Below are 15,261 nucleotides of genomic sequence, written 5' to 3'. Positions count from 1 at the left end.
GTAAAGACTCAATCAGTCGTTGGTCTCGTCTTAGATTCAGGAGCCGTATGTCTACCCCATGCATGTTTACATCCCCTCACTGTATTACCCTCTACCACTTCTGCTGGGAGGCTTTCCCTCTTTTCCACCACCCTCTCAGTAAAGTAAAACTTCCTTACATTACATCTCAGCCGCCAACCCTCTTAAGCTATTTTATCAACAGCAAAACCTCTTCCAAACGTTCCCATGGCCAAAATACCCTACATTTTTGGGAGTTTATTTGACTTTCAAAAGAAGCCTCTTTTAAAAGGCAAAAAAAGTTATGGGGGGAAACAATTATTTAGATGGGGCTCCCATTATCTCTTAATGTCATTGTGATGCTTTTGGAAACTCTTGGGGACTGTCACGGTTTGACGCTGCGGCACCTTCTATGAAGCTGGGCTGGGGGTGATGAGAATGGCGGCCCAAAAACAACAGGAGAGGGTCTTACAGCCTGGCCGTGGTTGCCATAGGATAGAAGAACGTAGGAAGGATAGCCGCTAAAGGGAAGATAGTTATATAACCAATTGTCCCTGCGTAAATCTTGCAATACTATCGTTCACCACTAGAGGGCAACTACTCTTTTTGTATGATATTCAGGGCAGAAGCTCAATTAGCTACATACAGGACCAAGTCCTTAGGTCAGGACTGGTTTTCGGCAGGGTCTTTCAGCGCACCAAGATTCATTGAGTAAATCAGACAGTCAGGTTACGCTTTTAGGGGCGGATGAGAGAAACCGGGCTGGATGTGATTCTGGATCTAAATCATAAGCGAATGAATAGCAATCCTCCCTTTAACTGCAACAGGAAAAATGGGATAAATCAGATGAATTGTACTAGAGTCATTAACAAAAATAAAATGTATCTCTGTTTTTGTTTTATTTTCTTTTTTCCTAATTCAATGTATGCTTTATGGGGGGGGGGGTTAACATGATGCTTTGGGACCCTTAAACTTCAGATGGCTGCCTTGGTTATAATCTATTACTGGATGATTTGGAAAGGGTTAACACAATATGTTTAGAATTATATAAAAGAAGCAACCCTGATGCAAATATATAAAGATTTTTACAATCACCATAATAATCCATAGAATGTTGTGTATCAGTAGGGCCATCAGACGGGCATTTAATGTTACACTGATTTTTACCCCTAATACCCTCTCATGCCCTGTTAATCAGCAGTAATTAATTAGACATCAGCCACTGGCTACCCTGGCTGGTTAACAAAACCTGAACGTGTGATCTGAGGCTATTTCATTGGCAGGTGCAGCTGATGGATCTCTCCATAAGATCCATGGCAGTATTTAGTTGAGTGCATTGGGTTGTGAGTTAGAATTCTCGGGGGCCAATTCTGCTATAACTGCCGGACTATGAAAAATATCTACTTTAAAAAAAAATTAAAAAAATCTGTGTTTGGCCAGAAACATGTTTATCGGACGCATCACTAGTTTCACAAAGAGATCCTGTACGTTACCGATGAGGGGCAGTTATATTCTACCTATGGATCAAGCCTTTACCCTGGAGTTTCAGGGTTTTTACCCTAATTTCAGGATGAGCGGGCAGATTCTTAGAGTAACACAGTCTGGAGTGGACTTCATACAGCCTCTTCTTAGATCAGCCGGACTGCGTGCAGGAAACATGTCTGATCCCTGCTGATAAGGGGTTAATGTGATGCATTGTCCATAAAAAGTTAAAAACCATCCACACATCGGATACCTTAGGTAAAGAGTAAGCTGTTTATAAAGTTGCCACCTGAATATATAGTTTTATTTTGCCGACAGGGCAGTAGATATGTGGAATAGCTTCCCAGCAGAAGTGGTAGAGGCTAATACAGTGCATTCCTTGATAACACGAGGCAGGAGAGTTCCAGGTCAGTAGTCAGAGGAGAAACGCAGGGAATTTCGTAATGTTTCAACTTCATTGGCTTCCATCACTGAATGAGGTCAAAAGTATAAGAATGAAGGCGTGAATTCTAAGGATCGTGAAAAGTTCTGAGACGGAACAAGCGAAACGTGAAATGCTTTGTGCAAACACAGACACACAAAAAAAGTGTTAATTGGTTCACGCAGCGGGGATAATATCACCCGGTGATAAATGCCTCCGATCGATACAGTATTAACCCTGCGATGGCTCGTTCAAAGCAACTCATTCCTTTACAGAAAACATTAAAAGTCAATTTTTTTTCACCACCGAATCAGTATCAGTAATCTCAGTCTGAATTAATAAAAAGGAAATTGTCGATGTTTCTTTTATCCGATGATTAACCCCTTAAGGACAATGGGTGGTCCCTAAACATGTACGGGCTTTGTCATTAAGGGGTTAAACAGTAGCCTTTACGCCAAATTACTTTTTTCCTAAATCCTGCATTTTACAGAAATAAACTTTACAAATAGCTCCCAACGGTCCCATTTACACAGCCCAGTCCCAATTTTGGAACTCTGTCCCAGGAAGTAGCGAAGGTATGTGACACAGAGATTGATCCCGTGGTGTGACAATCAATTGAGCCAGGAAGTGATGTCACATCTGGGCAGAGAGAGAGAGAGAGAGAGAGAGGAATCCACAGAGCAAGCTCAGTTTAAAAGCATACCTCCCAATACTTCAGGCATTGACATTGGGATACCTGTGCAGGGGGTGTGACAAGAGGCGGGGACCGGGTTTGGTCAGATCCATGAGGGACCGCCCATCTTCCCCAGAAAGCTGCCTCGTGTTGCGAGGCGGCCATATTGGGTCTGCGATGGAGGCCTATGCAACAAGAGCACAGACTTCTATTGATTTTGCTTTTTCTTAAGCTGGTGAGGGGAGATCAGGGGATCTCTTCAACTGGCCCTTGATGCCTATTTCCCCCAAACAGGGACAATTTTGCATAGCACAGCCTCAAAAAAAAAAAGGTTAATACTTGGAAGTGGTTCAGCCATAGTTATTTATGATAAAGGCAGATGCACAGATGATGACTGGAACCAATCCAAGTTGTTTTACGACTTGGCAAAGGAGCACTTACCCAGTGCCAACCAATTCCTCAAGGCACAGGGTCCACGGTGGTTCCTGCATGCACCCGAGGAGCCTCTGAATTTTGATTTGAATCCTCAAGAGAAAAAAAGAGAAATGGGAAGAAGGGCTGTGATGGAGGGATGAGGTGAAGATGGATGGACAGGAAACTTAAATGAAGGAATGGCACTTGGGGACTGTTTAGGGGACATGGGCCCATAGGCAGAGGATTGTTCAGGGCCTCATTATCAGTTAATTTCATGTCCAAAAACCTCTTAAATATGAAAAAAGCCAGAGACTATAATAATTACAATCAGTCAGATGGGGCATATATATTTCTCCTGGTTTGCCTCCCCATTAAAATACCTATTAAAATCTTTTGTCGGATACTCCATACGGGGGCATTTCGTTCAATTCCCCATCAATGCCAAGTGTCTGGTTTAACCTTTTGCAGTCTTGACGTTGAATTATAGAAATGACAAGTGACATTTTAATCCCATGTAGCATTAGCAACAAAGTTATTTCTACATTACTGAGCATGATTGTGACCCGATGAAGAGCTGCAAGCCTTAAGAGGAGAACAAAGGTGGATACATGCGCAGGATCGGGACAAGCCCTTGGCAGGATTAGTGCTTTAGTGTGGCTGATGGCCACCTTCCAAAAATCTTTCCATCTTAGGACTCTATTACACTGTTCCAGTGTGCGTCTGTATTGTATAAGCCACGGAAGGCATTGGAGTGTGCCTTGGAGCAGTGGTGCCCAACCCAGTACCCAGTGGTCCAAGTCATATGGAGGCCCCTGTTGGAATAGAATGTGGTAATTAGTAAATCCTGCCCTGTTATGTTGCCTTGAAGAAAGAGATGGTAACCACTGATCTGGAGAGACATAACTAGATACCTGGGAACTGCCCATGGCTGGTTCTCATAGAAGGCTAGAAGTAGGATGTATAAAGCGGTAGGGCTAGCCACACATGGGGGACTTTCAAGGGATGGAACATGGGCAGCATACCTGGGAACTCTCCGTGTTACGCCAGTGCCGGTTCTCTGGGTCAACACCATAATCCTCTGGATCATGGGGTCCTGACACACCCTGCTGGCTGCCCATTTCCCTCTTAAATGGGGGTATGATCAGCAACGTCAGCGATAATGCCCACTGACATTGGTGGGAATACCCACTTCAAGCAGTGGGACCGCACGCGACGTCAGTGGAATCACCCACTGATGTCACCAGGTAGTCCTGGCCGCATCCCGCTAGGGGGGCTCCGGGTAGCCAGAGCCTAAAAGTTCCCAGCAATGGTGGGCAGGAGGGGGCAAAACATGAGCACGGAGTAGGCATGGTGAAATTATGCCCCCTACCTGGAGATTAAAGACACTAACCTACAGTCTTTAACTTGGGCATCTTCTGGTGAAGCCCAATAAGTTCTCAGCTCAGGGTATCTACCTGCATCAGTAGACAGAAGGCCCAATGGGGGCCATTTCTTCTTCATGTTTGGGAATTACAGTTGATTTCCAGGACAACCTTTGAGCTCCAAGTAAGTTGAGTGACATTTTGCTCTGCTATCTTTAAGTCCAAGCCTGCCCCACATTTTGCCCTCTTCCCTGTATATCGGGGCTAGTGCCACCCTATTCATGGGTGGACTCAGACCCCATTCCACCCCGTAATACCAAACTGCCCAGCGTTCTGCAGTCATTTGCTTGCCCCTTCCCTTTATGCCTTCCTCTGCAGATGCGACTTATCTCAAAGCTTCGGATGGGACAATGTTATCTTTTTCACATCTCATACATTTTCACCTCCCTCTGCAGCACTGATAGCAGGGGGATACTGGGCTGAAAATGCAGACATCATCTTTAATTCACAGCGCATTTCGCACACTTCCATGTACATTTTTGACACCATATGAACATGGCTCCTTCATTTTCTCTCTCGATGATGCATCTCCCCGTGCACAGGCACTTTCTGTCTCCAAGTATTATGCATGACTGAGCAGTTTAGTGTTTATTCGCATTTACACGGTGTTACTTTTGGAAGAGGGTAATTCGGGGACATTCTGCCTAAGTATGCCTTATTTTTTTACTTCTTTTCCTGTGTAATTCATCCTTGATGTCTTGCTGGTATAAAGGAAACCCATAAAGAATGTATTTTTCATTTAAATTATAGAAATAAATGTAAAAAAAAAGGAAAATGTAAAAAAAGATAAAATGATTGGAGACTTATATTGTATTGAGGCTAATGGTTGAATTGATTTTTGCATTAAAACAATTTATAATCTAGCAATTCATATTTTATAATTATTACATTTCATTTATATACAAACATCGGCTTTTCCATCTTTTTACAAAATCCTGACATATGATTACATACATCATAATTCTAGCAATAACCTCAAGTTTCCCATTTTATGTGTTTCTTGAGTATGCCTTCATCCTTAAAATAAGCAAAAAAAATTAATAATAATAATAAAAAATAATAATAATTAAAAAATATATATATATATATATATATATATATATATATATATATATATATATATATAAAAATAACCTTAAAAAGTACAAGAAAACCCAAACCCAATTCCAAGTAAGTGAAATAATCTGCCAATGGAACAACACAAATTAGACTTATATTCAAGGTATATTTTCAATACTTATTAGATAGAGAGATAGATAGATCTATATATAATAATTATTTTAAATAGTGTTAGACTTTTAGCCAGAAAAGATGATAAATATTCATGATAAAATGACACCATAGGAGCATCTTATCTTAATTTCCTGTTCTCTATATCTGACTGATTATTCCTCCCCATTAAGTTGTCTTAAATTAACTTTGACATTAACATGGCTGTGCCTTCAATCATAATGCACAGAAACAAAACAATGTATGTTAGTAGATTTCAGGATGACTTGAAATCTGACGTCTTTCCAGATCCAACGTGTTGACTTTGTTTTCTGAATTGGTTGATTGTTAAAGTAATGATTATTTTTTTAATGTTGATCACAGGGCAAGAACTTTGCGTGATCCACCGGATTGTCTGTCACCGGATACCGGAAATAACTGCAAAGGCGAAGTAATCTCACAAACTATAGAATGACCCAACACGATCCTTCAGAAAGACATTCTCTGCGCCCGGACTATTTACAGTATATTAATGACATACATACGCAATCAATACATTATCCATCCGTCCAAACCATCGCCCCCATCAAAACATCACATTCTCGCTGATCTGTGGAGAGAACTGGCCAGGTGAGGAGAGGAAAAGTGGAATGACATTTGAGAGCGCGAGTGTCTGCAATTGGGGCGAGAAAAGAAAAAAAGAAGTAAATGAAAGCATGGGAAAGAAAGAAAAAAAGGGCGGCATTACAGGAACAGAAAGACATCGTTCTAATGTCGACTGCCCTTACCCCATTTCCGTGGACAGCCATGAATGAGAGTTAAACTAAGAATTAGTATTGGAGGTCCTCATGCCGGATACATGAGAAACCCCTAGAAGGCACAGCTAGGTGGGCTACTCGTGCGAATGAATGCTCCAAAGGGTTCCAGACATAAAGTAAGGGCAGAACTTCACAGCACAAGAACCGGCTAGGGAAAACATGCTCCACGATGCAGGTAGAGTAGATACCGGACTGCGAATATAAAGAGATCGGGAATCCATAAGTATAACCCAGAATGGTATGATCCAAGGGTTAGGTGTGAGGGTACGACATAACCAGACCGTTTATGTTTATGTCATACATAAGAAGGTGAGGCTAGTAGCCACCAACAAGCCCGTAACACAAAAGAAGTCAACAAAAAAATGGATTTACGAGATGAGAAACGGCACATGGAAGAAAACAGGAGGGATGTGGGAGTGAGACATGGGGCCAACACAAAAACCAAGAGAATGGGTGGTCAGGACAGGCAAGGACTAAATCAAGATGGGCAGCGTGGGGGAACCAGAGGTAATGATGACTGCTGACAAGCCAAGTGCAGAGTAATAATGGACAATGGGTAATCTGTGGCAAAGTGACAAAAATAAAGCAGTCACCTTGGAATCACTCAAAAGCTCCGCAATTTAGCATCAGAATTGCTCGTTATCTAATGCCAGATAACAAAGCCGCCTAGCATATGTGCTGACACAATGACCACCGGGCCCTTTGGACGCCATCCTTTCAATAAGTGAGAAAGAAGACTTAATGAGTCAAAAAAAAAAAGAGGTAAGTACTTGCAACGGAGAATGATGGAGTTTAATGGTTAAAACAAAACTCAGAATTTACAGGTAATGGGAAGGACATGATTGTTGTCGTGAAACGTTCTACTCTGCATCTTCTCAGCTTTGCAAACAGAACCACAAACCATTAATTACTCTCTGTTCTGTTTGATGGATGCAGAAGGCCGAGGAACACTCACTCTTGACCCAATTTAAGGATTTCCTTAGGTTCTTGTCTGAGGTCCACTTATAGCTCAGCTTTTTTTATTCTTCCATTGTTTTTTGCGAATACAGGAACACTTAAGTTTTTTTCAACGGGGACACCAAAGTTATTGTGTCCGCACCGGGATAGACTTAAGCCGCGGTCCCATACATAACGTGACCAATAAAGGTCACTGCCCTCTTGTCTGCATTTTTTCCATCCCGCTATTCCTCTTCCACAACTCTTTACACTTTCAGCCAGGAAGGTTCCAAGATGGAATGGAACTGCTCGTCAAATTGGCAGAAGAGGATATTATAAATAGAAACCAAGTTACCGAGGTTTGAACACCTGAATCGTACTGTAACAAACAAGCTTTAGACAAATTTCAAGATAAGTCATATGCAAGAATATGATAATTTCTTAATATGTTCAGTTTTTTTATTTATTTTAGAAATGTTTTTTTTTGTCTGCCCCGTAAGCAGAGTGGGTAAGTGCGTGGGTTCTCAAACGGGGCAAAAGCTCTTCAATATAGGCAAGGCAGTCATAGAATAAACAAGAATTTTAATGAGATCATCAATTTCATGACAAATTTAGGGTATGACATATGTGTTGCAGAAGAGGTAAGCAATATTATGACCAAGTTTCCTATTAACAGTGCTAAGCAAGAACTTATCTATATGTACCAGAGAATATATGTAACATACAGTAGGATATATTGTTATGACGTCATCAAGCGATGAAGAACATGTCATCCATTTTTCTACTAACATTACATGGAGATCATTTCAGGGTGAAATACAATAAAATGTTTTCTATATATAAGCATATAAATAATGTTACATTGAATTACATGAAATATTTACCTATACGTTATAAACCAATCAACCAATGACGCGCCTTGATGACTTAAGATGGTAAGAAGTGCCTCTGTTGGGGTTAAGTTCTGACATTTTTACACAAACATGGACAGAAGCCCAAATTTTCGTGATCCGTCTGAAAAAAAGTCCACTTTACAACAAAGAAATAAACACAGGTAAGAAAAATAAATGCATAAAAATGATATTTTTGTGTTTGTTTAATTTACATTTATCAGGGGTCCTTCACCAAACTATGAATCAGTGCCACCACTTGGGGGGGGGGATAGTTAAAAGGTAAACCCCATAGTTTTTAGAACACAATTCTAATTTAATTAATTTCTCACTAGGATTTTGGGGTAACTAACCCACCATAGTGCCCTCAGATGCACGGTATGCCCCTTCCTTCAACATATTATCACATATATAACGGCATCAGAAGAAACAGATCAATTTATTTATTCTAAAAGCGCTACAAAGTAGAACCACCACTTCCTTGTCATATAAATAAAAATATACAAATGACTCAATAAAACCTCGGATTATAATTCACAACTTCCAGATGATCTACTCTAGCGTGGTCTCAAGTCTAAAGAAGACATCCTTTGGATTATAAATATATATGGGGTTTTCCTTGGATTATTGAGTGTCTACCCTTGTGGATTACAATAAGAATGTATTGTTTGTATTTTGGATGGTGACTTTTTGTTAGAGGATCCAAAGGATTCAGGGGCATCGATGAACCTCGCGGATGAAACTGGCTTCACTTTGGCTTCCAAAGTTCTTACTTTCAAATTGCCACCTTGGATCTTCCATGGCAAATGTTTGGAGAATCTTCTTGAAGAAAAGCAAGGGGAGTCCTCTCCAAGAAGTCTCCAAGAGCTTTGAAAATGGTCAGTTCCGAAATGTCAACATAGATCCTCCTGCACGTCCACAATATTAAGCAGGAAGGAGCATACCGTGCTCTTCTGTGCCATGGGATTTGTGAACCCCATTCAGTCACTCTTATTCCTATATTTAGACCATATATAGTGGCAATGACTAAAGTTTGAGAAAGGACACATTCTTTAGAGGTTTGCAGCTCATCAACATGAGTGCCTTAAACCACCGCGGGATTTGGTAGACGCAGGTATTTAAAGAGATGATGTCATTAGACAACATGTCTGTGGCTTTAATTGAATGGCGTTATCATTTAGTCCAGAGTACAGATGCAGCATATATAAACCTGACAAACGCATGGTAGATATATAAATATTTGACATCAAATTTCAAGAATGGATTTCCTGTAAACCCAAGTTTCAGGCATGTGGTCCACTTGGTATCATTGGCCGGCACGCTGCGTCGTCCATGCTTTGGAATTTAGGTGGCACAGATAATCAGGTGAGAATCATGACGCTGTGCCAGTGAACTCTGTATATCGGGGTCACCAAGCGTCCACAATCTTCTCTCATGAGCCAAGCCAGGAGCTTCTTCCAGATTATGAGGAGTGTCCTAAAGAAAGGCAAGGTAGGTGGTCAAGAAGTGCCGCAGTCCAACCCTGTTAATTGCATCAAGTTTCACTTTTCAGGTTCAACTTTCGAAACAACAACCAACAACTTGCGATGATTTATGATTTAATGAATCTCTCACTAGGATCTAGGGGTAACTAACCCACCATAGTGCCTTCAGATGCACGATATGCCCCTCGCTTATATATATATGTTATCGCGTATATCGGCACCAGAAGGAACAGACCAATTTATTTCTTCTAAAAACGCTACAATGTAGAACCACCAATCAGTAATCGATCCAAGCCGCACACTTGTGATGATCAAATCCAAGATATTGGGACGCCAAAAGTGATGAAGGACAAACGTTGGATAAAGATGGGTGTGCAGTATTATGCATTAAGGGTGCATTTACACCCACTAGGTGCAGTATGAGAAAAATAATTCCTTGTACCCAAACCATTCCCAGAAATAGGTCTTTAATCAAGTAAAACGTTGCCTCGTTCATTATTTTGCTGGGAAAACGTAATTGTCATGTGACATAAAAGCATGTAGTTACAGGTTACCTGATGGGGATCTTGAGATCTGGCCTGAGACCTATGACATAAGATGCCATACTAGGGTATGATGCCGGCGTGGAACATGAAGAACCATAATGAAAGGCTCTACTGCCATCACCATCTGACATTAGGGCTGAATCCACCATTTTTGCTGGAAACGTATGGAATTAGTAGCAAATACACTTCTTTACATATGCTTGTTTAGGGGCAGGGGAACAATAGGGCACATGTCAACAATTCCTGCTACTGATAACCTAATGTGGACCCCAAGTTCACTACGTAACCTGTATACCATAATAAATAATTAAACATATCTGGTGTCATGTAATGGACAGGGGAGCATGTACTGTACATTTCAGGGTAACTTATATTAGATGATATATGGGGGGGTATTTACTAAAGGGAGAGTTTTGAGGAGGGTTGTGGCTATAATGCTGTCTTTTTGCAATTCACTATAAAGGACCATCTCTGAAACAAATAGAGCCCATAGTGTCAGACATAACAAAAGGTTGTTCACCATCAAAGACCCATCACAATGCAATATGAAGTTCTTCTAACATAAGGACATGCTAGGAAAAAGTGGTCAACATCTGTCAGCGACCATCTTTTCACAATCCAGATTCTGCTGGGGAAGCCCCCAGAGGAGACCTTTTACTTCATACCTCCCGACAGTCCTGTTTTTGTGGTATAGTCACAATTTTCCAGTTTTTGCAGGCAGCGGGGATAATGGGCTGGTTGGGGAGATCTCCTGTTCTCCCATGCCTGGCCCAGGAAGCTGTGCTGTTGCAACGGGTGAGAAGGTGGTCATGCCTTGCCCCTGGCTGCTTCTGACGCAGGTCTGCTCCTCCTTAACTCTTGCCCCATACCCCTATACAGGTGTCATGATCTGGAGTTGAAATTTTTTGGGGTATTTGTAACAGGAACCAAGGGCACCAAGTATTCCTTGGCTGTTGTTGCCGAAATCCTCTTCTTTTCCTTGGATTACTAGTCAGCTATTTTGGGTTTAGTGTGTTATCCCCTTGTATCATTCCCCAATATAATGGACGACACCGGTCTTATCGGTTGAACAGGAGAGGATTTTATTAAGGAAACATATCTAGCCAGACCTAGAGTGTTATCTGCAGTCCATCAGCATACAGTAGTGGCAAGAGGCGGCCAATCAGCTGGTCGTGAAAGCAGCTGGGTGCCAGGCAACGCCCCTCTGAGTCCTGTTAACTCGTCGGCCAATCAGCTTGCCATGGAAGCAGCAGGGGGTGCCAGTTGACAATCCAGAGTCCCGTTTACTCGTTGACCAATCAGCTTGCTGTGGAAGCAGTGGAGGTGCAGGCAATGCACCTCCCTTTAATTTGGGGACCAATCACACAAGGATCTACCCATCCTCCATAAATTGCTATGCGGTGAAGCGGACATAGCGACCAATGGGAAAAGAGCCTAATTTACTATAGAACGTCCCAGCCGGGCGTAGCCTTTGTTATAGCGGCTGCTTGCTTAGCGTTCTCAGGGACAAACATGTAACGGCAACATACAGCAAAAAAGGTGGTCTTTAGCACGGGTGCTTCCGTAACAGTATGTTACAGTTATATCACAGTTTCGGCAAAACAAGAATTGCATTTTTTCTATTCACATCCTTTTCAAAAAAATAACATCAGCATGACTAACAAAAAATACCATCACGGCAACCAAATATTTTGTATCCATTAATAAAACACACAAAAACTGCAATACACTTAATGCGAAGTCATAAAATATATCAAATAAAAGAATATTTCAAGAAGACATTTTGGTTTGAAAAACTTCCAAGCAAAAACCGTGAATAATTCATCCTTCCTCCTGGCCTAATAGATACCTACACACGTGTAAATATTTTGGTAGTATATGATATACGATAAAGTACAGCCAGGTGTAACTTGGCACATACATCTGTGTCAATAGCCAAATTAATTAGATGTTGAAAGAGTCTAGAATTTGACTTGCGGAATGACTCTTTGCATATGGAACGTTACGTCAACATGTGGAGGTACAGTAAATACCGGAGCGGATATCTCACGGAACACGCTAACAGCTCCATGATACTGGGTATTATTGAGTTATGTGTTTAGGTTCAGAAGATAATACCCTATGTGTGGGGTCAGCGGGATATGTCCAGTTGGTCGGTGGCCAGTAGAGCCACATAGTTTCCAATACCGCGGCTCCAGAGGCAGATCAGGTCCTATAGTATGCAGCCACCGGCTTGATACGCTACAGGTGCCGAGCAAATATAAAAACATAAATTTAGCCGGTGGCCAAACATGCATCATTGGACTTAAAAGCACCGTGGCTCCCTAGCCATCCCGGTCCATTTCAATTTGCATATTTTATTAAAAAACATTAGTGCCTTCAGGCATCCCGTGTATGATGACTTTTTTTTGAGTATACGGATTACTATCAATCCCATAACATAAAATTCTATCCTATATTATCTGCCGAGCACTGATGTCATCAGTGGCGAGGAGGTAAGATTCTGTTTATTTCATTTCCCTAAAAAGGCCACCAAAATCGTCAGCACCAGGCCCTTGATGCTCTTAATCCGGCTCTGGCCAAAAGATTCTAAGAAGTATTTTGTTTTTAGTCTAATGTGAGAAATAACGTATATATAATACAACCACTTCATAAACACATACCAAATACACTGCATATTTAGTTTGAAGAAAATATGCTTAGAACATGTTTTTTTAGCATTTGCCAATTTAAAGAGAATGTCCCCAAATTTCATTTAAAAAATCTGGTCACCTTAATATAAATACATAAAGGGATTTAACAAAGTAGAAGAGTTTATTTCAAAGGAGGAGAAAAGTTACAACAAGTGGTCAGAATCTAACACTAGGGGGTCAGAGTCTTGGATGTAATGTAAGACATTTTAATACATGAGTTGGAGGCAGATACGTGGAACAGCCTCCCAGCAACATTGAGTTCCAAACCAGGACAGTCCCACTAAACCCAGGACACATGGGGTCTGTGTTAGGATCAAGAATTTGCATTTAAAGGGCAAGCGTCTCTGAATACTGAATTTACGACATACAACATGATCTCACTCCTGGATCTCTGATCTTCTGGTGCCAAATGTGAGGGACACAAAAAAAAGAACAAGGAAGGAAGGAAGTGATGCCAAGAACATAAAATTAAATTACAGCTTAGGTTTTTAAGCCCAAGGCATTATTTGCCCAGGGGGTAGTGAGTGAAGACGCTCATTCTTCTGCTCTTAGAGGTTAATTGCTGAGATTTATGAACTGCTTCATGGTTTTTGTTCCTCATCATAAAGAAACGGCTTATATCCAAGAAGTATTTCCAGGAGTAACAATTATATAATGAACAATGTCTATCTCCAACTTCTGTGATCAGGTTTGGCCTCCCAATGGCTGGCCAAAATTTGTGCATGAGGTCCATGCGTACCAGACAAAGGTGAGGATCGCCAAGGAGGTATTTGCGGAAATATTACCATGAAATGGTGGAGAGGTGGAGAGACACGTATGGCGGTGGGGTAATCCTCAATAGATGGAACTAGAGTGCCACACTTCAACCAGAGCCCAAAATTGGTCTCAGAGGCCAATGAGGGATAACCAGCAATGACAGAGAGTTCATAGATATGTCTAACATTCTAAAAACATCGGCCACATTCTGAGAAAGAAATGGTTGGTTTAGTGGGTTTTTTGGTCTTAAAGCACCGAGCAGCCCGCCGCGTTGGGTGAAAATACCTCCGTAGGTTTCATACGCTTGACTTTGTTAAAAACGTGGAAGGTCTGACACTTACTTCCAGAAGTTACGGTGCTCACCATTTATGCAATTGAAAGTCTTGAGTTCCCGGTTTTAATAGTAATTGGTTTTTTTTTCCTCTTGATTTGGGACATACCCTTTAGGATGCCGTTGGTAGCGTTATGAGAACAAAGCCCCCATCTTGGGGGTAACAGAATGAGATATGCTCAATTACAATGATATATATATATAACTGCATTAGATCATAGCCAGATTACCTGTTGTATTCTATTGTAACAACTGCGCCCCCAATTGCACTTTATTGCGAAACATGGCTGTATAGTACTATATGGGCGATGATTCCCTCCCCCATTGTTCCCCTCCCCCACCTTCCAACCTCTCCTTCTTCGCCATTTCCCTACAGATGGTTATCGTTACATGTACAATATGTCATATGTACTTTTGCTGACCATGGCACGCTGTAGAATGGATGTTGTCTTTTCCTCTAAATAAAATAAACATGAGATTTTATTTTTTTTATAATGTTTCGGATGATTTTTTGCCAGGGGTGACCAACTGGTAGCATGATAAGTGTGAATATTCTCCTAGTAAAATAGCCTGGGTTGTCTTCTCTCTAAAAATATATACTTCTGTAGGGGTATTTTGAGCTGGTGGGCTGCTGAACCGTCCCAAATGACCATACCTGGGAACTTCTGAGCTCCGGCTACCTTCCCTTGCAGGACGCGGCCAGGACTGCCCACTGTGGTCAGCGGGAAGCGCCCCCATTTAAAGGAAAAATGGGCGGGGATCAGGGGGTGTCGAGACCCCGCGACCCGGAGGTTTCGGGTCTTGACCCGGAGAGTTCCCAGGTATGCAAAAGAGATATGGGCTTCAGAAGATAAAATGTGAAAAAGTTTGGAAAAGGGAACGGAAAGGTTTCATTCTGTGCCCCGTAACTTCAACAAAAGAAAACATTCAAGACACTTATATTAATATATTTTGAGGTATTTTGGTGAACCAAACTGGTTTGGGGTCATAGCAAAATAGAACCAAAAAAATATTTTAATGTATTATTCATACTAAATGTTGGACTTTACATCTAAAATTGGCATAAAAAGAAAAGTTCTAAATATTCTAGAAAACAGGCGAGAAGAAGCGGGCGATGTAACTTGGGTGCTGTAATTGTCTTAGTGTCCATGTGATAATATCTGAGCTGTGCAGTAAGATGAGACCGGTCCC

Source organism: Sceloporus occidentalis, unplaced genomic scaffold (assembly GCF_023333645.1).
Source record: "Sceloporus occidentalis isolate IW3139 unplaced genomic scaffold, rSceOcc1.0.p SCAF_163, whole genome shotgun sequence".
Taxonomy (NCBI): Eukaryota; Metazoa; Chordata; class Lepidosauria; order Squamata; family Phrynosomatidae; genus Sceloporus; species Sceloporus occidentalis.
This window is presented reverse-complemented; position numbering follows the sequence as displayed.